This window comes from Felis catus, chromosome A1, assembly GCF_018350175.1.
Source record: "Felis catus isolate Fca126 chromosome A1, F.catus_Fca126_mat1.0, whole genome shotgun sequence".
Lineage (NCBI taxonomy): Eukaryota > Metazoa > Chordata > Mammalia > Carnivora > Felidae > Felis > Felis catus.
In genome coordinates this window covers 128185471-128211133 of record NC_058368.1, presented here as the reverse complement: position 1 = coordinate 128211133, position 25663 = coordinate 128185471, and the positions used below count along the sequence as shown (strand labels likewise).

General features: G+C 37.9%; 1 protein-coding gene across 6 annotated transcripts in view; it reads left to right on the top strand.

The window, feature by feature from the left end:
• Nucleotides 1-25663, top strand: part of PDE4D (phosphodiesterase 4D) — a 1455129-nt gene that overhangs the window by 106250 nt on the left and 1323216 nt on the right. For 3 of the 6 annotated variants that reach the window (XM_045040038.1, XM_045040052.1, XM_045040058.1), the window contains one exon: nucleotides 14904-14999. The exons of the other annotated variants lie outside the window; for them this stretch is intronic. The gene's annotated coding sequence lies outside the window, so the exon portion shown is untranslated. The remainder of the gene's footprint in view (nucleotides 1-14903; nucleotides 15000-25663) is intronic. 6 annotated transcript variants of the gene reach the window in all.

Here is a 25663-nt window from a genome sequence, read left to right as displayed (position 1 = left end):
TTTTTTTTTTTTTTCCTTCCCCTCCCCCATGGGTTCCTGTTAAGTTTCTCAGGATCCACATAAGAGTGAAACCATATGGTATCTGTCTTTCTCTGTATGGCTTATTTCACTTAGCATCACTCTCTCCAGTTCCATCCACGTTGCTACAAAAGGCCATATTTCATTTTTTCTCATTGCCACGTAATATTCCATTGTGTATATAAACCACATTTTCTTTATCCATTCATCAGTTGATGGACATTTAGGCTCTTTCCATAATTTGGCTATTGTTGAGAGTGGTGCTATGAACATTGGGGTACAAGTGCCCCTATGCATCAGTACTCCTGTATCCCTTGGATAAATTCCTAGCAGTGCTATTGCTGGGTCATAGGGTAGGTCTATTTTTAATTTTCTGAGGAACCTCCACACTGCTTTCCAGAGCGGCTGCACCAATTTGCATTCCCACCAACAGTGCAAGAGGGTTCCCGTTTCTCCACATCCTCGCCAGCATCTATAGTCTCCTGATTTGTTCATTTTGGCCACTCTGACTGGCGTGAGGTGATACCTGAGTGTGGTTTTGATTTGTATTTCCCTGATAAGGAGCGACGCTGAACATCTTTTCAGGTGCCTGTTGGCCATCCGGATGTCTTCTTTAGAGAAGTGTCTATTCATGTTTTCTGCCCATTTCTTCACTGGGTTATTTGTTTTTCGGGTGTGGAGTTTGGTGAGCTCTTTATAGATTTTGGATACTAGCCCTTTGTCCGATATGTCATTTGCGAATATCTTTTCCCATTCCGTTGGTTGCCTTTTAGTTTTGTTGGTTGTTTCCTTTGCTGTGCAGAAGCTTTTTATCTTCATAAGGTCCCAGTGATTCACTTTTGCTTTTAATTCCCTTGCCTTTGGGGATGTGTCGAGTAAGAGATTGCTACGGCTGAGGTCAGAGAGGTCTTTTCCTGCTTTCTCCTCTAAGGTTTTGATGGTTTCCTGTCTCACATTTAGGTCCTTTATCCATTTTGAGTTTATTTTTGTGAATGGTGTGAGAAAGTGGTCTAGTTTCAACCTTCTGCATGTTGCTGTCCAGTTCTCCCAGCACCATTTGTTAAAGAGGCTGTCTTTTTTCCATTGGATGTTCTTTCCTGCTTTGTCAAAGATGAGTTGGCCATACGTTTGTGGGTCTAGTTCTGGGGTTTCTATTCTATTCCATTGGTCTATGTGTCTGTTTTTGTGCCAATACCATGCTGTCTTGATGATGACAGCTTTGTAGTAGAGGCTAAAGTCTGGGATTGTGATGCCTCCTGCTTTGGTCTTCTTCTTCAAAATTCCTTTGGCTATTCGGGGCCTTTTGTGGTTCCATATGAATTTTAGGATTGCTTGTTCTAGTTTCGAGAAGAATGCTGGTGCAATTTTGATTGGGATTGCATTGAATGTGTAGATAGCTTTGGGTAGTATTGACATTTTGACAATATTTATTTTTCCAATCCATGAGCAGGGAATGTCTTTCCATTTCTTTAAATCTTCTTCAATTTCCTTCATAAGCTTTCTATAGTTTTCAGCACACAGATCTTTTACATCTTTGGTTAGATTTATTCCTAGGTATTTTATGCTTCTTGGTGCAATTGTGAATGGGATCAGTTTCTTTATTTGTCTTTCTGTTGCTTCATTGTTAGTGTATAAGAATGCAACTGATTTCTGTACGTTGATTTTGTATCCTGCAACTTTGCTGAATTCCTGTATCAGTTCTAGCAGACTTTTGGTGGAGTCTATCGGATTTTCCATGTATAATATCATGTCATCTGCAAAAAGCAAAAGCTTGACTTCATCTTTGCCAATTTTGATGCCTTTGATTTCCTTTTGTTGTCTGATTGCTGATGCTAGAACTTCCAGCACTATGTTAAACAGCAGCGGTGAGAGTGGGCATCCTTGTCGTGTTCCTGATCTCAGGGAAAAAGCTCTCAGTTTGTCCCCGTTGAGGGTGATGTTAGCTGTGGGCTTTTCATAAATGGCTTTTATGATCTTTAAGTATGTTCCTTCTATCCCGACTTTCTCAAGGGTTTTTATTAAGAAAGGGTGCTGGATTTTGTCAAAGGCCTTTTCTGCATCGATTGACAGGATCATATGGTTCTTCTCCTTTTTTTTGTTAATGTGATGTATCACATTGATTGATTTGCGAATGTTGAACCAGCCCTGCATCCTAGGAATGAATCCCACTTGGTCATGGTGAATAATTCTTTTTATATGCCGTTGAATTCGATTTGCTAGTATCTTATTGAGAATTTTTGCATCCATATTCATCAGGGATATTGGCCTGTAGTTCTCTTTTTTTACTGGGTCTCTGTCTGGTTTAGGAATCAAAGTAATACTGGCTTCATAGAATGAGTCTGGAAGTTTTCCTTCCCTTTCTATTTCTTGGAATAGCTTGAGAAGGATAGGTATTATCTCTGCTTTAAACGTCTGGTAGAACTCCCCTGGGAAGCCATCTGGTCCTGGACTCTTATGTGTTGGGAGATTTTTGAGAACCGATTCAATTTCTTCGCTGCTTATGGGTCTGTTCAAGCTTTCTATTTCCTCCTGATTGAGTTTTGGAAGAGTGTGGGTGTTCAGGAATTTGTCCATTTCTTCCAGGTTGTCCAATTTGTTGGCATATAATTTTTCATAGTATTCCCTGATAATTGTTTGTATCTCTGAGGGATTGGTTGTAATAATTCCATTTTCATTCAGGATTTTATCTATTTGTGTCATCTCCCTTTTCTTTTTGAGAAGCCTGGCTAGAGGTTTGTCAATTTTGTTTATTTTTTCAAAAAACCAACTCTTGGTTTCGTTGATCTGCTCTACAGTTTTTTTAGATTCTATATTGTTTATTTCTGCTCTGATCTTTATTATTTCTCTTCTTCTGCTGGGTTTAGGCTGCCTTTGCTGTTCTGCTTCTAGTTCCTTTAGGTGTGCTGTTAGATTTTGTATTTGGGATTTTTCTTGTTTCTTGAGATAGGCCTGGATTGCAATGTATTTTCCTCTCAGGACTGCCTTCGCTGCGTCCCAAAGTGTTTGGATTGTTGTATTTTCATTTTCGTTTGTTTCCATATATTTTTTAATGTCTTCTCTAATTGCCTGGTTGACCCACTCATTCGTTAGTAGGGTGTTCTTTAACCTCCATGCTTTTGGAGGTTTTCCAGACTTTTTTCTGTGGTTGATTTCAAGCTTCATAGCATTGTGGTCTGAAAGTATGCATGGTATAATTTCAATTCTTGTAAACTTATGAAGGGCTGTTTTGTGACCCAGTATATGATCTATCTTGGAGAATGTTCCATGTGCACTCGAGAAGAAAGTATACTCTGTTGCTTTGGGATGTAGAGTTCTAAATATATCTGTCAAGTCCATCTGATCCAATGTCTCATTCAGGGCCCTTGTTTCTTTATTGACCGTGTGTCTAGATGATCTGTCCATTTCTGTAAGTGGGGTGTTAAAGTCCCCTGCAATTACCACATTCTTATCAATAAGGTTGCTTATGTTTATGAGTAATTGTTTTATATATTTGGGGGCTCCGGTATTCGGCGCATAGACATTTATAATTGTTAGCTCTTCCTGATGGATAGACCTTGTAACTATTATATAATGTCCTTCTTCATCTCTTGTTACAGCCTTTAATTTAAAGTCTAGTTTGTCTGATAGAAGTATGGCTACTCCAGCTTTCTTTTGGATTCCAGTCGCATGATAAATAGTTCTCTATCCCCTCACTCTCAATCTGAAGGTGTCCTCAGGTCTAAAATGAGTCTCTTGTAGACAGCAAATAGATGGGTCTTGTTTTTTTATCCATTCTGATACCCTATGTCTTTTGGTTGGCGCATTTAATCCATTTACATTCAGTGTTGTTATAGAAAGATGCGGGTTTAGAGTCATTGTGATGTATGTATGTTTTATACTTGTAGTGATGTCTCTGGGACTTTGTCTCACAGGGTCCCCCTTAGGATCTCTTGTAGGGCTGGTTTAGTGGTGACAAATTCCTTCCGTTTTTGTTTGTTTGGGAAGACCTTTATCTCTCCTTCTATTCTAAATGACAGACCTGCTGGATAAAGGATTCTCGGCTGCATATTTTTTCTGTTTAGCACACTGAAGATCTCATGCCAATTCTTTCTGGCCTGCCAAGTTTCAAAAGAGAGATCAGTCACGAGTCTTATAGGTCTCCCTTTATATGTGAGGGCATGTTTACCCCTTGCTGCTTTCAGAATTTTCTCTTTATCCTTGTATTTTGCTAGTTTCACTATGATATGTCGTGCAGAAGATCGATTCAGGTTACGTCTGAAGGGAGTTCTCTGTGCCTCTTGGATTTCAATGCCTTTTTCCTTCCCCAGTTCAGGGAAGTTCTCAGCTATTATTTCTTCAAGTACCCCTTTAGCACCTTTCCCTCTCTCTTCCTCCTCTGGGATACCAATTATGCGTATATTATTTCTTTTTAGTGTATCACTTAGTTCTCTAATTTTGCCCTCATACTCCTGGATTTTTTTCTCTCTCTTTTTCTCAGCTTCCTCTTTTTCCCTAACTTTATCTTCTAGTTCACCTATTCTCTCCTCTGCCTCTTCAAGCCGAGCCTTGGACGTTTCCATTTTATTTTGCATCTCGTTTAAAGCGGTTTTCAGCTCCTCCTGACTGTTCCTTAGTCCCTTGATCTCTGTAGCAAGAGATTCTCTGCTGTCCTGTATACTGTTTTCAAGCCCAGCGATTAATTTTATGACTATTATTCTAAATTCGCTTTCTCTTATACCATTTAAATCCTTTTTGATCAGTTCATTAGCTGTTGTTATTTCCTAGAGATTCTTTTGAGGGGAATTCTTCCGTTTGGTCATTTTGGATAGGCCTTGGAGTGGTGCGGACCTGCAGGGCACTTCCCCTGTGCTGTGGTGTATAACTGGAGTTGGTGGGCGGGCCACAGTCAGACCTAATGTCTGCCCCCAGCCCACCGCTGGGGCCACAGTCAGACTGGTGTGTGCCTTCTCTTCCCCTCTCCTAGGGGCGGGATTCACTGTGGGGTGGCGTGGCCCGCCTGGGCTACTTGCACACTGCCAGGCTTGTGGTGCTGGGGATCTGGCGTATTAGCTGGGGTGGGTAGGCAAGGTGCACGGGGGCAGGAGGGGCAGGCTTAGCTCGCTTCTCCTTAGGTGATCCACTTCAGGAGGGGCCCTGTGGCAGTGGGAGGGAGTCAGATCCACTGCTGGAAGTTTGGCTCCACAGAAGCACACAGTTGGGTGTTTGCGTGGAGCGAGCAAGTTCCCTGGCAGGAACTGGTTCCCTTTGGGATTTTGGTTGGGGGTTGGGCGGGGGAGATGGCGCTGGCGAGCGCCTTTGTTCCCCACCAAACTGAGCTCTGTCATCAGGGGGCTCAGCAGCTCTCCCTCCCTTTGTCCTCCAGCCTTCCCGCTTTCTGAGCAGAGCTGTTAACTTATGACCTCCCAGACGCTAAGTCGCACTTGTTGTGGGAACACAGTCCGTCAGGCCCCTCCGCTTTTGCCAGCCAAACTCGGGGGCTCTGCTTGGCCGGCGAGCCGCCCCTCCGCCCCGGCTCCCTCCCGCCAGTCCGTGGAGCGCGCACCGGCTCGCAGCCCTTCCTACCCTCTTCCGTGGGCCTCTCGTCTGCGTTTGGCTCCGGCGACTCCGTTCTGCTAATCCCCTGGCGGTTTTCTGGGTTATTTAGGCAGGTGTAGGTGGAATCTAAGTGATCAGCAGGATGCGAGGTGAGCCCAGTGTCCTCCTACGCCGCCATCTTCCCTCTCTCCTCGCCAAAATAATTTCTAAAAGAAAATACATTGAAACAAGGATTATTTTCAGTTCCCCATACAGGGCGATCTGGAGAGGAGAGCTTGATCCAGTGAGACCAGATAGAATGTTCTAACAAAACCGAACTGAGCTTTGGAACATTTCAGGCCTGGCATGGAATGCAGTTTTTACACAAGCTGCACTGACGCAGCGGTGAGATACCGGGGAGAGAGCCCTTTACTCACTGTTAACTATTCTTGAACCTCTGAAATTGAGGGAAAGTGGTGAGTGTTGGAAGAAACATTGGCTCATTTTCCTGGTATCACTCTGGCCATTGAATAGAGGCCCTAATTTCCCATATTGTGGAGTCACACTCCTGTTACTCGGCTAATCGTCCCTATTCCTTTCATAAATGCATTTATTGAATTCATACTGTATGCCAGATTCTGCCATAAGCACTGTGGTGGGGGTGAGGAGACTAGCCAATGAGCAAAAAAGGCGTGAAATCTTGCCCTTAGGGACTTACCTTCTAAAGGAGAAAGCATACTATGAATAAAAAAAAAAAAAAAAAACTGTCAGGTGGTGATAATACTACAAAGAAGAATAAAGCAGATACAGCGTTTCATTGATGAGGGTGAGGATAGGTGTGCTATTTTCCATAAAATTGACAGGAAAGGCATTTCCAAGCATTTTTCCTTCTTATTCTCCTCCATGTGCTCTCTTGTAGTTCTCCTCCCTTTTTCATTCTTCATATTCCTTTCAAGTGTGAATTTTCAGATAAAGAATAGGGTTAAAGCTTTGTTTAATGACCTTCCCACAATGATTGCAATAAAATGGTATCTCTTCAATGTGATTTCTGTTGTATGTTGTAACAAATAAAGGATCACAAATAAAGACCACTTAAATTTTGTTAGGTTTATAGGGTAACAAGGAACACCAGTATCTTGTATAGAAAAGGTGTGAAATATCCCAGCATTTATTGATAATATTCCAACCCTCCATTCACAAGTAGTGCCAGCTTCTCACAACTATCTAATGTCAATCACAAAAGAGATAGCTTCTCAGTGGGACTGGTTTATGGATTTTGCCCTCATGACAAAGGCAGTCTTCATTTGCGAAAGTTGCTCCAATTGAGGGAATGTGGAAAGGAAAAGTCATAACGGCCTCCATGGCTTTTGAACATAAAATGTCTACAACAGGGTTGATCGGTAAGCATAAGTTTTTGTTTATTTGGATTCTCTTGAGCTGGATGAAAAAGCTCTAAGATTTTTACCATGGAAGCCATGGTAACTGAATTTCCATAATGGATAGCAAAGATCTGAAGAGGATTCTCAATTTACATATTCTCTCTGAATTTATGCTCAAAGAAAAGGTATTAATAAAAATTAACATAAGGAACAGTCTAAGTATATTAAGAATATTCAGGATCTGCAGACAAATAGTACTGGAAAAGGCTACCAGTATATGCTTAGGCAAAAGTCATAGAGGAATTTTGGGTCCAAACTTAAGAGTGTCTACCCATCATCAATTTTTAGTGAAGCCACAAATGGACCACATAGCTCTTGTTGTGGTCTAGATTCAACATGAAACAATAACAACAGCCTTTATGAAATACTTGATGTAAGCCCCTGTGCTAAGTATTTATTACATTATCTAAGGTATTAAATAATGAAAGGCTGAGAGGTGGGAAATTTCATTACACCTTATAGTCGAAGAAACTGAGACAAGTGATCTGGAAAAATTAAACTATTTATAAATACTAGAATTGGGATTTGAGCCACGTGTGTCTGTTATCAAAACTTGTGCCCATCCAGTGTTCACTGAATACTTCCAAACGGCCAAGCAATAGTTTAAGATGGGTTCACACATGTTCAAGCATTACAACAACCAAGTAAAGTAGATGTTCCATTGAAGAGAAGGGCACTAAGACTAAGAGAGGTAGCTGTGTCAAAGTTACACAGTTTAGAGTGGTCAAGACATAATATGAACTCAAGACCTCTGTCTTCAAACCCAATATATATATATATATATATATATATATATATATATATATATATATATATATATAATTTTTTTTACCTTATTCCAGCCTATTCTCTGCATAGTCATCGTCATATTCTTCCAGTTCTCTGCTCCTTTGAGATAAAGTGATAATTAGCAGATTCCTAGAAGGGTGTAAAATATCTGCACTTGAAAAAGCTTCACTGGATTTTCCCATCATTTAGACCATTGCCGTATTGAATCTAATTTAGTACTTCCAGAAACGGTGTAAGTTCTGTGGGTAGTTTCGGTATGCTTCACTAAACTAAATGGTATCCTGGTGGCCCAAGAACACTCATACTGTTTCTAAGTATGTAGGAATAATGGTTGCCACCTGCAAGTAGCTTAGGCAGTAGGCAGTCAGGCTTCAAATTGGAAGTGCTTGGAATGGATGTGTATTTTCTGGTTCTCTGCCCCAAGCTTCATTGAAATACAGCTGACAAGAGTATAAGATATTTAAAGTGTATAACATGATTTGATATATGTATACATTGTGAAAAGATTCCCCCCACCCCATTCAGTTAATGAAAACCTCCATCACCTCACATTTGTAGTGTTTTGTTTGGTTTTGTTTTGGTGAGAATGTTTTGCTGTTTTAGCAGCTTTCAATTATGCATGACAGTGTTAGCAAATATAGTCAACATATTGTACATTAGATCCTCCAACCCTATTTATCTTATAAATGAAAGTTGGTACCCTTTATCAACCTTCTATTATTCCCCATTCCCTTCTGTCTTTAAAGGTTCCATGTATAAGTGTTGCAATGCGGTATTTGTTTTTCTGCCAAGCTTGCTTCATTTAGCGTAATATCCCCTTGGTTCCTCTATGTTGTTTCAAATGAATGGATTTCTTTCCTTTTTAAAGGCTGAATAATAACACTCTTTTGATTACTATAGCTTTGTAATAAAGTTTGAAATCAGGGAGTGAGATGCCTCCAGTTTTGTTCTTCTTTCTCGGGATTGCTGTGGCTATTCAGATTATTTTGGTTCTGTACCCAGTTTAACAGTGTTGGTTTTTTTGTTTTTTGTTTTTTTTTTTCTGTGAAAAATGCCTTTGGAGTTTTGATAAGGACTGCGTTTAATCTCTAGGTATGGATGTTTTAACAATATTCTTCCAATCCATGAATATGGACTATATTTCTACTTATGCCACCTTCAATTTCTTTAATCAGTTTTAGAGTTTTCAGTGTACAAATCTTTTACTATCTTGGTAAAATTAATTCACAAGAACTTTGTTTTTTCAGTGCCATTATAAATGGAATTGTCTTCTTAATTTCTGTTTCTGGTAGTTGTTGGTGTACAGAAATATAACTAATTTTTGTATATTTTTGTATCTGAAACTTTACTGAAATTGTTTTTTAGGTCTAACAGTTTTGTGGTGAAATTTTTAGGTTTTCCAAATACAGTATGTCCATGAAAATAGAGTCAGCTTTATTTCTTTCTTTCTGATTTGGATATATACTTCTTCTTGCCTAATTGCTCCATTTAGGACTTCTAGTACTATGTTAAATAAGACCCTTGTCTTGTTCCTGAACTTGGAGTGAAAGCTTTCAGCATTTGACCATTGAGTATGGTATTAATTGTGGGCTTGTCATGTATGGATTCATAATGTTGAGGCACAGTCCATGTGTAGGCAGTCTCTTGAGAGTTTTTATCATGTAAGCATGTTGAATTTTGTCAAATGATTTTTCTACATTTATTCAAATGATCATATTATTTTAATACTTCATTTTGTTAATGTGGTGTATTCCATTATTGATTTGCAAATGTTCAATCATCCTTGCATCCCTTGAATGAATCACACTTGACTATGGTGTATGATCCTTTTAATGTATTACTGAGTTTTGTTGATAGTATTTTGTTGAGAATTTTTGTATTGATTGGGAATATGGTCTGTAGTTTTCTTATAGTGTCCTTGTCTGACTGCTTTCAGAGTAATGCCTTGTAAAATGAGTTAAGATATGTTCCCTTTTCTTCTATTTTTGAAAGAGTTTGGGGTGAATTAATATTAGTTCTTCAAGTATCTGATAAAATTCATAGGTGAAGTATTCTGGTCTTGAACTTTTTATTGGGAAGTTTTTGAATTACTTATTCGATCTCCTTAGTAGTAATTGGTCTGTTCATATATTCTATTTTTTGATAATTCAGCCTTTGTAGGTTATATGTTTTCAGGGATTTTATTTATTTGAACCCTCTCTCAGAGAAAGTTTGTTCATGTGTAGCCCTACTTTCAGTGCATTTGTGGGAGGAGGGGAGTTCAGGAGTCTCTTATGTCATCATCTTTGTTGACTGTCTCTTGATTTCTTTTTGAAACTACAGCTGGATTAAATCAATTCTTAATCTTGAAGTTTACTTGAAATACATCATACGTTGTTGTTAGGGCTTATCATTATTAAATTTTAAATATAAGTATGGCACTCTGGTATTGAAAATGTAGGACTTCATGTAGGAGAAAGTTTGTCAGTTTATTGAAGACGTTCAAGAGAGAACTCAGGGACATAATGAAAGCAGGTAGATTTCTAAAATCTTTATTGAGGATTAGTGTTGGAAACTTGCAACATAATTTAACTGATTTTTTGCTTTATTCTGGGCTATTACATATTCCATATGAAAAACATTTTTTGTAATTTGAGAACAAATAATACAGCCATATTTCTTGATCTGAATAAATTGATACTATGTAGGATCAATGGATTGTTGTCATTCTCAAGTAACTTTTTTATATACATTCCACTTTTGGAAGAGGTTTAGAAGAACAAAAAAAATTTTAATTCACAAATTCTCAGTATTCCACATACTGATAGATTGAGGGGAATTTTCCTGGAAAAAAATTATTTATCCTTACAGGCCTTTTTACACTTTCCTTATCTATTTATCTATCTGAACTATTTCTTAGGCAACAATTATTTGTACTTTGTTGCCTTTCCCTACCAGCCCTGACAGGTTTCTTAGCTCCATGTCCTGGAACCTACAAGTTAAACCTGAAGGCTCTGAAAAATTAAATATTAGTCTCTTTGTTCTGTTTTAAAATTTTGGCTTAGCAAAGAGTGCTATGGACAAGTGCTCAACTTGTACTAAATAAAAAAAGCACTAAATAATTGTCTAATTTATTCAAGCTGAAATAAAATGGAGTAGAAGGAAGTGTTCCCAAAATTGAAATACCAATATCCTAAAAGAAAATCTTAGAAATAATATGCCCTCATAGACTTCTAGGTGGAGAGTCAGGAAACATTTGTATTCTTGGTTGAAGGTTTAATACAAATTGTCATAAAACATACAAGTGTAAACCTGAACTTTCACTTATGAGTAAAGTGACTTCACTGACTGTTCTTAGATGATTTTTCTGGTTTAGTTTTACATCCTATAGGGGAAGAAAGTACTTTTGTATTTTGGAGAAAAAAATTCTGGTATGGAAGGTTATAATCTAATAGCAAACAAATCTCACAGTTGTCTGTCCAGTGTTCTCTGCTCATGTTTACTTCGCTTTAATACTGTACCATAAACCTGTGCTCTAGGCAGAGTATATTCTATTCATATTTGTAAACCATTATTTTCTCCAAGCATCAATCATTTCCTGGTTAGTGAGATGAACTTAACAGCGTTTTGCATTTTTACATCTCCTTCAGCATTTTCTTTGCAGTGTGCCAAGACCGTTTATTTGACATACAGAACTATCCCTCAGAGTTAGGGAGATACGAGGAAGTTTTTTCTTTTTCACTTCTATTTTTCCCATTCACAGTAAATTAAGGATTATGATTGGTGCAATGAGACCTGGAGGCAGTAGTGAGAGATGCTTGGAATTAGGTACATGCAAAAATAGATGCCTTTTCTACCATTAAAGACTGTTAGGATTCTAATGAGCTTTGTCTTTTACATCTATAAATAATAAGGAGATTAGAATACTGATATTAGGAGATTTTTAGGAGGATTAGATGATTTATGTAAGTTGTCTAACAGGGTACATAGTGAACACTCAAAAGGTATAGCTAATGATCATATTGATAGTAACCATTCAATTTGTTGAATATTCTTTAAAAGCACACATAGACATCTCTTCCTTTTTGCGGCGGGGGGGGGTTTCTGTTTGCCGTGTATTTGAGTTAAGGACTTCTTTTGCTTTCCTTTTTCTTTTTTAGTGAAACTGAATTCTATTTCACCTAATTGAAAATCACTTTGGTTTAGTTTAACTCAGTTGTACCCATTTGAATCCATTGAGTCTTTTTTTATCTTCACCTTCAAAATGAAGGTGATTTACAAAACAATGCTATTAAGTCTGTCTTTTAAGACTTAAACACAAGTTGAAACAAAAAAGGAATGTTCCAGTTCCTCTACTTCAGCTCAGTGACATGTAGTGTTGTCATTTGTCATTGTTTTTGTTTGTTCAAAAATAATTTTTTTAATGTTTATTTATTTTTGACAGAGACAGAATGCCCTGATCCGGGGCTCGAATTCCATAGCTGTGAGATTGACCTGAGCTGAAGTCAGATGCTCAACTGACAGAGCCACCCAGGCGCCCCTGTTTGTTTTTGTTTCCAATCATTTAGAAAGCTTGCTGTCCCCATCATTTGTGAACTTCTGTGAAAAATAATTTTTATTTCAAGATTTTTTGTAGTATCAAACCTCACAACTGTTTACATCTTCATATGTCATATTTTAAGTCACAGAAGTCTTTTCACCTCTTAAGCCTTATCTTCTTTGTGTCTAGCAAATACCATTCACCTTTCAAAAAGTTGATTTTAATGATCATCTCTTGAAGGGTTTCTCATCATCTCAAAGAAGAGCTCTCATTCAGCTCTGAAATCTTAGAGTAACCATAAAACTTACCTATTTTTAAAAAGTGAATGGGGACCCTATTTATAATCACATTGGGATAATAGGTATAACCTGGCACTGCATGGGTAAACAGGATGTATTCTTATCCAGGTTATTGTCTTTTGGGATCCTAATTGTTAATACAAAGGACTTTGAACTCAAGTTGATCTGCCTCCCACTTGTAGTCTCTGCATGACTTTGGGAAAATTATCTTGTCCTTTGGAATTCATTCATTCTTTTGATGGCTGTTTATCGACCTATTAGATGCCGTGCAAAGGGTCAGGCATTGATAATGCAAAGATAGATATATATTGTCATTGCTCTGATGAGGCTTACATCCAACTGTCATCTACAAAATGGGGCTAAGAGCAACTACATTATGGATTATGAGGAATTGTGAAGCATGTGAGGATTGTGAAGCATGTAGTAGAATCACTAGTATATAGGAAGTGCTCAGTGGCAACTATAACTTTGATTGTACTTCTCACATGTAATTATTATATAATCTATAAATACGATTTTTGAAGTCAGAAAGCGTGTCTTATTAATGTTTGCATTTCTTAAGGCTTCAGCAATGCAGCCTCTCATTGTTTGAATTTGTTGAATAAGTCCTACTAAATATCAGGTATGAAATTTTTTTCCCAATTTGTCTCTTACTTTTTTGCTTCTCTCTTGATTCTTTCCTGCCCTTTTTGGGTAAATGTAGTATTTTTAAGTGTGCCATGTTATTTTATTCTTAATTGCCTTTTAATTATACCCCCCCTCTCTATTGATGGCTGCAGGGTTAAAAATAGGTACCTTTAGCTCATTAGAGTTTATTTATAGTCAATATTGTACCTCTTCATAATTGACACCTAACATTTAACAAATGTAATAATCTTTAATAACATGACTCAGGTTACTTATTCCTCTTTCTTTGTATCATTATTGCTGAATCTTTCAAAGTATTTTTTTAAAGTGCACCTAATAGTATCATTATTTTTTCTTTGAATGTTTGGTGGTTTTCTAAGGAAATTCAAAGAAGAAAGACAACATACTAATATAAATTTACGACTTTATTTAGCGTTTTTAGTGTTTCTTACTGTTTATTGTAGATGTAAATTACTCTCTGGTTTCATTTGCCTTCAGCCTGTTGCATTTCTTGCAAACTCTGCAGGGCAGGTCTGCTGGTGATTAATATTTTCAGCTTTTGTTGATTTATAAATATCTTTATTCCATTCTGATCTTTGAAGGTATTTTTGTTGGATATAGAATCCTGGATTAATAGGTTTTTTTTTTTCCTTTCTATAGTTTTAAGATGCTATGTCATTGTCTTTTTATGTCTTGTCTCCATTGTTTCCCAAAAAGCCTGTGGCCATTCTTATTCTTGTTCTTCTATATATAATGTGTATCTTTCTCCGGACGCTCTTCATATTTTATTTTTAACTTTATTTTTTAACTTCTCCTGTTTGACTTCAAAGTTCCTGAACACACTTTTCTTTATATTTACACTCCTTGGGATTTGCTAAGCTTCTTGGATCTCTAACCCAGTATTTTTAATCAGATTTGAGGAGTTTTCACTCAGTGTTCCTTCAGATTTTTTAATTGGCTAATCTTATTCTCTTTTACTTTTAGGATTGCAATTATATTTATGGAAAATTATTTGATATTGTCCTGCCTCCCCTTGAAGCTCAGTTCATTCTCTTGCTTTTTCTCCTGTTCACTTCCTAGATTGAATTATTAGTTTAAATCTGTTGTAGGTTGTCACTTTCTTTGCTGCTATCTCCAATCAGCTATGATGCCCATCCACTAACTTTTTTATTTCATTTGTAGTTGACAGTTCCTGAACATCCATTTGGTCTTTTTATCTGCTTATGTTCCCTCTCTGTTTACTCATTAAGATCATATTTCCTTTAATTCTTTGAGCATATCTTTAATTCTTTGAACATAGTTATAATAGTTGTTTTAAAGTTTTTGTTAGGCCGAATACCTGGGCTACTTTAGGGTTTTATTTTTTGCTTGTCCATGTGTCACAATTTTTTGTTTTGTGATTTTTTTACTGATTATAGGAAATTTTGGCTAGTATGTTGTAAACTGTCTGCATTCTGTTATTTTCTTCAGAAGAACATTGATTTTTATTTTGGCATAATGTTGAATTATTGGCCATTCACTCTGAACATGGTTCAATGCTTCATTAGCGCAAATCTATATGTTTGCTTGAGCCTTTGTTTTAGGCTTTGTTGGGGTCATAGGACTCAGTTTACTTGTATAATGCAGTCATTTCCTTCCCCAGGTGGCCTCTACAAGTGCTAGTAAAGTATTTATTAATGAGGTCTTCTACTCTTATAGGGCCTGAACTCCAGTGATGTCCAGCATTGTCTTTCCTCTAGCACTCCTTGACTGCTGGTATCTCTGTTCTTTCAACCCCATTACATTTGCTATCAGGTAAGCCTCAGGTGTTTTCATCCTGCAAAGGTATGGCCCAGATCTCAACCACAGACTTGGGGAGAATTCTAACTTAGACTTCTGGGAATTTTTCTTTGCATAAATCTTTGCTTGCTAAGGTTCTACCATCTAGGACTAACATTTGAGTCATGTCAGCTCATGTCACCTGCCCTGAAACCTGCTCTCTACCTCCTCAGCTTAACATAACTGTTCTGTTCTGCTTGACTTCATCTCTCTATGTCATGTTAAAGAAAATATCCTTAGTAAGATGGACTTTGATGGGATTTACCTTTTTGCCTCTCCTCAGGGATTGCAGTCCTAGACTGATCTGTTTTCTGCTGTCTGAAAATATTGTCCTTATGTATTTTATCCAGTTTTAGAAGTGTTTTCTGTTGGAGAACTCATCTCTTATCAGTTATTCTGTCATAGCTGGAAGCAGAAATGCATAATTGTCTTGCATTGTTTTATAATTTTTTTTGTGACTTAAAATGCATGCTACCTATATTAGAAATTTGGCGGGAGGGGGGTGTGCCTGGGTAGCTCAGTTGGTTAAGCATCCAACTTCAGCTCAGGTCATGATCTCTGGGTTTGTGAGTTTGAGCCCTGCATCAGGCTCTGTGCTGACAGCTCAGACCCTGGAGCCTGCTTCAGATTCTGCCTCCCTCTCTCTGCCCCTTTCTTGCTCATGCTGTCTCTCCCTCTCTCAAAAATAAACATTAAAAAAAAAGAAATGTTTTGTAATTTTAATTATTTTTTTAGAGTTTATTTTGAGAGAGAGAAAGAGAGAGTGCATGCTCAAGAAAAAGAGAGCGGAGGAGGGACAGAGAGAGAGGGAGAGAGAGAATCCCAACCAGGCTCTGTGTTGTCAGTGTGGAGCCCAGTGTGGGGCTCAAACTCACCAACCATGAGATCATGACCTGAGCAGAAATCAAGAGTTGGACGTTTAAGTGACTAAGCCACTGAGGTGTCCCTAATTATTTTACTTTTGATCAGAGAACAGTACATTCACATGGGTAAAATTCAAAAACTACAGAAAATATATAGTCATAAATCTTCCTACTAAGCTGAGTAGTGTAGTTCTCCTTAGAGTTGAAAGGTGTTAGTAGTTTGTATACTCTTTCAGAGACTTTATACATTTCTGAAAAAAAATAAGAGGGAGAAGAATATATAAGCTTATATATAATTTTATTTGTCTCGTTAATGGTAGTATGATACATATGCTCTTCTGTATCTTTTTTTGACTTAATATCTCAGAGGTTTTACATATTAATACATAAATTCTCCATTATGCTTTTTGGTTGTTATAAACAATGCTCCATGAACTTCCTTGAACACACCTTTCAGTAGAAGCTAGTGTATCTGTAGGATAAACTCACAAAAATGCAATTTCTACCTTAAAACATATATATCTTTGTTGTTTAGTTAAATAATACCACGTTTCCCTGTGTGGTGTCTATACTACTACCAATACTTAATTGAAGGGATGCTGACATTTTTGTTGTGACTCCAATGTTCACTTTCTCTGTGGTACATCTAGAAAATTGGCTTCTCCTTAAAAAATAGCAACAACAACAAAAACTTCCATATAGTTGACACACAACATTACATTAGTTTCAGGTATAAAACATAATGATTCAACAATTCTATACATTATACTGCTCTGCTCACCACACATGTAGCTACAATCTGTCACTCTACAACACTATTGCAGTACCATTGACTGTATTCCCTATTCTGTGCCTTTTATTCCTGTGATGTATTTGTTCCACAACAGGAAGCCTATATCTTTCTCTCCCCTTTACCCATTTTGCCCATGAACCACCCCCACTACCTACCCACCAGCAACCACACATGTTGCCACTTCTTCACTGGCAACTACCACTTTGTTCTCTGTTTTTATGAGTCTATTTCTGCAATTCCATGTATCTGTGAAGTCATACAGTGTTTATATTTCTCTAAACAACTTATTTAATTTAATATAATATTCTCTAGGTCATCCATGTTTTTGCAAATGGCAAGATCTCATCCCTTTTGATGGCCGAATAATTCTCCATAGTGTGCGTGCATGTGTGTGTGTCTGTGTGTATACTACATCTTATTTATCCACTCATCTATTGCTGGACACTTGGGTTATTTCCATATTTTGGCTATTGTAAATATTGCTGCAGTAGATACAGGCATATATCTTTTCAAATCAGTGTTGTCATTTTCTTTGGATAAATACTCAGCAGTGGTAGAATTTTTGGATTCTATGATATTTCTGTTTTCTTAATCTTTTGAGGAACCTCCATGCTGGTTTCCACAGTGACTGCACCAGTTTACATTTCCATGAGCAGTATACCCGGTTTTCTTTTTGTCTACATCCTTGCCAATACTTGTTATTTCTTGTCTTTTAAATTTTTGCCATTCTGTCAGGTGGGAGGTGATACTACATTGTGGTTTTTATTTGCATTTCTCTGATGACAAGTGACATTGAGCATTGTTGAGGTGTCTGTTGGTCATCTATATATCTCCTTTGGAAGAATGTCCGTTCAGGTACTCTGCCCATATAAAATTTTTTTTAATGTTTATTTTTTGAGAGAGAGAGAGAGAGAGAGAGAGAGAGAGAGACAGACAGACAGACAGAGCAGGGGAGGGGCAGAGGGAGAGGGAGACACAGAATCTGAAGCAGGCTCCAGACTGAGCTGTCAGCACAGAGCCCAATATGGGGCTTGAACTCATGGACCATAAGATCATGACCTGAGCTGAAGTCCGATGCTTAACTGACTGAGCCACCCAGATGTCCCTCTCTGCCCATTTATAAATAGAATTTGTTTGTTTGTTTGTTTTTGGTGTTGAGTTATAGAAGTTCTTTATATTTGGAATATTAAATTACTGGATAAGCCATTTGCAAATATCTTCTCCCGTTCAGTAGAGTGCCTTTTAGGTTTGTTGATGGTTTCATTTGTTGTGCAAAAGATTGTTACTTTGATATAGTCCCAATAGTTCCTTTTTGCTTTTGTTTGCCTTGCTTGAGGGTACATAACCGGAAAAATGTTGTGACAGATGATGTCAAGGAAATCATTGCATATATATACTCTTTTAGGAGTTTTAAGGTTTCAGATCTCACGATTAGGTGTTTAATCCATTTTGTATTTACTTTTGTGTTTGATGTAAGAAAGTGTTCCAGTTTCCTTCTTGTGCACATAGGTGTTCAGTTCTCTCAGCACCATTTGTGGACTGTATATTTCCCCATTGCATATTCTTGCCTCTTTTCATACATATTAGCTGATTCTATAAGCATGGATTTGCCTTCACTCCCTATCATGTTCCATTAATCTTTGTACCAGGCATCAGCATTTTGTTTTTATTTTTTATTCTGAATAAATCAGTTAGTAATCTTTTTCTGATTAACTCATAAATTTCTTGTTATAACAATGAGGTGAGCATCAGTGATTTTTATAATAAGTGATGGCATTACTCTCACTACTGTATTACTACTAATACTGTGGTTCATTTCCCTAATATTCCAGATCACATACCAACTGATAATTTCCATTTTAGAAGTAAAATTTTATTTCTGATTTAGTGATTTTCAAAGAATGGATTTCTATTTTCAGTGCTTTGAAAATATGGGTAGAACATATGATAGTCTGCTCTTCATTCTGAACTTGATTGTGTCTTTGAAATGCACAGTCTAACTTTATTAATTCTTTATGGAATCATGTCCTTTGAGCTTTCTAACTCATTTTATTTATTTCTTGTTTTTCCTTTACCTCACTTGCTCTTCTGAATTGGAGAAGCTGCAGGTGTCTGTTACAAGGTATAGTTTTATTCATTGAACATTCTGAATCAATCTCTGTCTGTGGAAACAGTGACTCTATTAGCTTCTCTACTTCCAGGGACATAAAGCCATCTTTAGAAAATTCAAAAGTCTCTAATTTGTTAGGTTTTTGTCTTTTTGCAGTGTGCTACAAAGCAAATTATTAATTCATTGTGGTGAAATATGGAAGTATTTATCTCTAATATTAGCATTTCAAAATTTTTCTATGAATAAATGCTAATATTAGGTCTTTTTTTCCCCTAGTATTCGTCTTCAACTCCATCCATTTAAATGTCACAGAGAAAGAAATTTCTCATTTTTTTCTCTTTCGTTGTATCTGTAAGTATTTGATTACTGTGTTATATTACCACTAAGTTATAATACAATATACCTAAGGAATGAACCCTTAAAAGAACCCATTAAATGTAATTTTTTTCTTGGTAACTCCTTTCTGAAAACAGTTATTTTTCTTCATACTCCAAATTCCCCCTCCCTTCCACCCTCATACAGCCCGATTCTTGTTGCCAACTGCCTTTGTGTATCTTCTTGTCAAATACATTTACTGATCTATTTGTACACATTATTACATGAGACTGTAACTCAGTGAGTTGAAAATGTCAGTGGCATAGAATTGTATTAGGGGAACTAAAAAAATTAAGCCTGTTTTTTGCCCACAAGGAGTTTAATGCTTGAGAACATAGGATTTGAAATTAAGCAGGCAGACGTAGGCTGGATGATTCTGGGTGAGGTACACTAAGTCTCAGTTCTCTCATGTGTGAAATGTACTTATCTCACACATTAAGCAAGATAAGTCTGCAGAGAGATCTCTCTTCAGACTTCAGAGAGTTTGTTTCTCTGGGCACGTTTCTTGTGTTTTTTCCAAAGGGGTAGGCAGTATTTTGACAGTTTTTAAAGTCTAGCTGCCAAACATTACTGTGGCTATTACCATGGCCACTTCACATTCTGGCAACAAAAAAGAAGTCTGAACACCTTTTACTTGAGGTAAATGAAATGTTTGATTAATTAATATCCATATTGCCCATGTGTAGACAGAGACACACACTGATTAGTCAAGTTTGTGTAAAGATTATAACAAACTAATCCCTAAATTTCAACAGTTTAATATATCACACATTTAGTTATTACTCACATCACACTACAATGTGGTTTGTGGGTGGGGGGCTCATTATGCTCCATGAAGTTACTCAGATACCCAAGCTGTTTCTGTCAAGTCACTTCACCATCGTGTAGGGGCTTCAGAATCTTGCCTTAGGTTCTCTACCTGGGTAGTAGACCCGAGAAGAAAGAGTGGGAAACAGCATGGCAGTCAGAGAGCCTGGAAGTAGATAGAGTGTAGATTTCCTCTATGCATATTCTCTTAGCTAGAGCTAGTCTCATAGCAAATGCAGGGCTCTAGGAGGTGTAATACAGCCATGTGCTCAAAGAAGAAGGGAGCCCACGAATACTGATGTAGGTTATTAATACCTACAATTTCATGGAATCTCAGAAGTTTGGACTTTGAGTCCAGTTGCCTCGTTCAAGTTGAGCATAACAACATAGGTGTCCTCACTGTGTGACCTGATCCTGCCAGCTGTCTTGATGTGTATCTGTTTGAAGCTAAATGACTTTCCTAAGACTCAAACTTCTTTTTCCCCCTTATTTTTTTTTAAGTTTGTTTGTTTGTTTATTTATTTATTTATTTATTTATTTATTTATTTAGAGAGAATATGAGTGGGGGAGAGGCAGAGAGGGAGTAACAGAGAGAGAGAGAATCTCTCAGGCCATGACCTGAGCTGAAACTAGGAGTCAGTGGGTTAACTGACACACCCACGTGCCCCTCCCCTTCTTGCTTTTTAACTAAGGGGGAATTATTTTTTTTTTTATTCTTTTAAATATTTTATTTATTTTTGAGAGAGTGCCAGTGGGGCAGGGGGCAGAGAGAGAGGGGGACAGAGGATCTGAAGCAGGCTCTGCACTGACACCACTGAGCCCAATATGGGGCTTGAACTCACCATGTGATCATGACCTGTGTCAAAGTTAAACTTTCAACCAACTGAGCCACCCAGGTGCTCCAGGAATTTTTTAAAATGTTTATTTTTTTTGAGATAGAGAAAGAGAGCTCATGCCAGTGGGGGAGGAGCAGAGAGAGAGGATTCCATGCAGGCTCTGCATTGTCAGCACAGAACCTGATGCGGGGCTCAAACCCACAAAATGTGAGATCATGTCCTGAGCTGAAATCAAGAGTTGGACACTTAATTGACTGAGCCTCGCAGGCACTCTAAGGAGGAATTTTGAAGTATGTGAATACATTCTGGTTTGGGGATGTTCTGATCTCATACAGGTGAGTGCAGGGCGTCACATGGGATGACTCCTCACTTGGGTTTAATGTAATTATAAATTATAGGTAGGTTTTTGTAAGAGGCACCCACTTTATTTCTTGGTTATTCCTTATTGTTAGTACTTGTTTAAAACAGAGCATTCAAAAAATGGTTAAAATTGGTTTATACCAGCTTCCTGGAGTGTTCAATGACCAGGGAACTGCTTCATAGTCTTGTTTGTGCCAATAGAAGCAGGCTACAGATTACTTCGTTTCTTTTTCCCTCAAAGCAGTCTTTTAGTGGATCTTTAACTTAAATATGGCCCTGACTATTCCTTGGGGAGTTTTTATAATAGGCTCAGGTTATAGTTACTTGTCTTTGTGTATATGTATTTATTTTCCAAATAATTCTGTACCTGAAGCTGTATAAAATCATGGTTAAAAGCACAGTTTTGGAATCATAGTGAGGTGTGTTTAAATCATGTTATAATGACTTAATAGCTACATAGGCTTAAGCAAATAAGTTTGCCTCATTTTCCTCATCCATAAAAACTGAAAAAATTTACCTCAGGGATTTGTTGTAAGGGTTATAGGAAATAATCCTATAGCCTTTGGCAAATAGATAAATGTACAAGAACAGCTTGCTGTTATTGATATTAAATAACCTACTTTTAAATATAAGGAAAATTAACATGAACTTATTAAAATTTTTTTAAGTTGATTCAGTGTATACCTTAAGGTATTGGAAGGTCTCACATTCATCTTTGGTGATATAATGACTACTGTGCTTTGCTAAGACCAGTAACAGGATTCTGGGTGATAGAACCCTTTTGCTGTAAGTACCTATGCCAACATGCAAAATAGGTGGATTTGGATTGGTCATGAAGGGGGCAAGATGATTTGGGAAAAATCACTGTCTTCCTGGAAATAATACAAACCACTCATCATCCCTAAACAGTGATCAGTGATCTAGAAATGAAGAAAAAGGCAAAAAAAAAAAAATGTGAAGGTGAATACAGGCATTACATTAAAGTATTTGAGAATGCCCCATTATATCCAAACAGAGTGGGGCCTCCAGAAAGATGTCACCTGATTTTCCATCTGTTCTGGGCTCCTCTTTTGAGTGGGTATGCAATATGTCAGTTTATTAAAGAGATTCACTCTGGGGTACTGGGAGCAAAACACCTGATTGGGCCTCCAGTATTCTATGGCTGTTTGTTCTCCCAACTTCTTTTTGTCTTACTTGCTCTGCTTTCACCATCAGAATATCAGAGATGTCACCTTCCTGTTGTTACTCTGGAGACATACTTAAGTGTAGTCATGCTGGCATTTTACTGATTGTGCAGGTGCATCTATAGCCCTGAATGGCATAAACCTCAAGGAAGACAAAAGAAAACAAAACAAGCCAGGTTTTATTCCAGCTCCTTCACTAGGATAAACACACTTAGCTAAAAAGAAACATTACTTAAGAATTTTAATTAATTTTTCTTGACTTAATAAAATAAGTCAGAGAGTTGTAGACATAAATCCCTTTCATCCTGACTTTCCTTTGGGGAATCTTGAAGCAAACAATGAATACGGTCAGATTCAGCAAGCTGCTTACATGGTTGGGTGAGTGTGGAATATGTTGTATATATGTGTTGACATTTTTATGTAGGAAAGGTGACAGATGTCCAGGTAATCACAACTAATGCAAGGGAGAGAAAAAAATGTTTCTAAATTTAGGGTTGATTTCACATTTTCCTTCATTTAGACCTCATTTTTAGTTCCCTCATGTGGAGTTGATCTTTAACATCGTCATTTTGCTCTTTCAGAACTAAATGGTTTGGATTGAACTTAAATATGCAAAAGTAATGTTAAAAATTGAAATACCTTGCTTTTGGTTATGAAATGAATGTCTCCACTGGAAAAAGGTCTCTTTTATGTGAGGATCACTTTTCTATGTTGTGATGTGTTGGTTTTATACAATAATTGCAGTATGATCATGATGATAAAGAAATTAGGCAACACTTGTGTGGCACTTCCTCTTGTGATCTTCCTCCTCTTATTTCAGACAACTGTGGTAATAATATATGTGAAAGTCCAGGATAGTTCTGGTTTTTAAATAACTTTGCTTTCTAAAAAAAAAAATAATAAAAAAATAACTAACTAACTAACTTTGCTTTCTACTTGCACTAGTCTTTTAGTCTACTTTCCCTATTTATTTATTTATTATTTAAAAGTTTTTTAGACATTTATTTTTGAGAGAGGGAGAGAGAGAACGAGAATCAGAACACATGAGTGGGGGAGGGGCAGAGAGAGAAGGAGACACAGAATCTGAAGCAGGCTCCAGGCTCTGAACTGTCAGCACTGAACCTGACATGGGGCTCAAACCCACGGACCATGAAATCATGACCTGAGCTGAAATTGGACACTTAACCGACTGAGCCACCCAGGCGCCCCTACTTTCCCTTTTTAACATCATCACCTTTTTGGTTCTAGTATCAGTTGTAACTATTTGAGATAGATTTTCCTATTTGTGGAAAATGAATACTTCTGGAAATTATATTCCCATTTATTATCCATGAATATTATACTGTGAGAGGTTTTATTATAATTGAGAACCAGTGTGATTTGAAAAGATAGAATTTCTGAAGTTGTTTGGCTGTCTGTTTGTCCAGTGCGGTAAATAATAGCTCATTTCTCATTCTCCATGATCTGGGTTCAGATAGCCATTCCTCCATTTAGTAGCTTCAAAACTTACTGGAGGTAAATTACTTTGCTTTCTGAGCTCAATGTTCTTATGCATAAATTGGGAATAATAATAGTACCTGCTTCATATGACTGGTGAGAAGATTAAACAAGTTCATACTGGCACAGCTGTAAGAACAGTGTGTTTACCATGATGTCAGTGCCTTGTGTTTTTAAATAAGGAAATATAAGCTTGGGCTGCCCATTGACATTGTGTCCCTAAGAAGCCTGGACCAAGGGTAATAAAGCAATACCTGCAGTGGTCGAGCGCTCAGACCTTTGGTGGCTCTGTCCCTTGGGGGCTGTGTGAGCTTTGGCAGGTTGTTTAATGGGGAAGAGAGTCATAATGACTGTTGTTACAGTTGTTCTGAGGGTAGAACGAGGTTGTATTTGTATAGCTCCTGTGGTGAGCCACTGATTTTATTCCCATCACATCTGGATTGGCAGAGAACATGTAGCTCCTTAATTTTGATTTTAACTAATGTGATATTTCTCCTGAGCAAACTCTTGCTGATTAGAGGGGAAATTAATTAAATGTCCAAGTTGCTTTAAGTCTTAGTCTGATGTATTGATTTCAGATAATGCTCTGTCTCTAGGAAAAAAGTATGCAGACTTTTAGGTCTCTCAGTGTTCCACACTTTTCCAGACTCCTCTTCAACATGAGAAGCAAGTATGGGGGGAGAGGAATGGTCAGACAGGATCTTGGTGTGAGGGAAGAGCCCGGAGCCCCAGGCACAGTGTCCACTGCTCCACTTATCTCCCATTTGGTGTGAGGCCTGGTGGCACTCTTGGCTGAGGTCTGGGCTGGTGAACACAGAATGTGGTGTCTTTGTGAATGGCTTAGTTCTGGCAGCCTCCCTGGGTCTCTGAACATCATCTCATTCTCACTGGGGTCAGGGTTCCTCTGAATCCCTGCCCCATGCATGTCAGAAACAGAGGCTGGGTGCTCCCAGATGGAGTCTCCACTTCCATCCTTTGCTAAGGCACCAGCTCATTCCTTATCAGGCTGGTATATCAGCTTATTTTCTAACTCCTTGCTTAAAGAACTGGAACCCTGCCCCCCTTCCACTGAGTCCCAGTCCTACCACAGCGGTTCCCACAGGGAAAGAGTTACTCAGAAACACTATTCTCCTTGACTTCTGACTACCTGCCTCCAAATGTGCTTCAGACACACTTCTGACCACCTTTTTTTTTTTTAATTAAAAAAATTTTTAAGTTTATTTATTTTGAGAGAGAGAGAGGGAGAGAGAGAGAGAGAGAGAGAGAGTTTCAAGCAGGCTCTGTGCTCAGTGCAGAGCCTGATGCAGGGCTTGAACTCAGGAACCAAAAGATCGTGACCTGAGCCGAAATCAAGAGTTGGATGCTTAACTGACTGAGCCACTCAGGTGTCCCTATAGAAATTTTCAAACAGTTTCTGGGCTAAAACAAGTGGAAACTACTTGTTGAAGGATTGGAACTTCTACAGAGAAACCTCAGAGATGGAAATGGAACAAAAGGATAGTTTGAGAGCCCACTGAGGTAATTTGTAGACCAAATTACCTAAAAATTCAGCAGCTGAGAACAGCTAACCTTCTTAAGATCATGTGGCAGGCTGTGGCTCAAAAAGTCAGCGAGGGCACAACGGGCACAGCACAGGCTGTGCTCCAGCTATGGAGACTTGAGGGACACAGAAAACTTGATACTTGGACTGGAAGACATTTTCACTCACATGTCTGGTGACCAGAATGCTCATTGTGACCTCTCCATATGGCTTTGTTTCCTCACAGCCTGGTGACGTGCCAGGTTGTCAGCCACTGTACCTGGAACTCAGGGCCC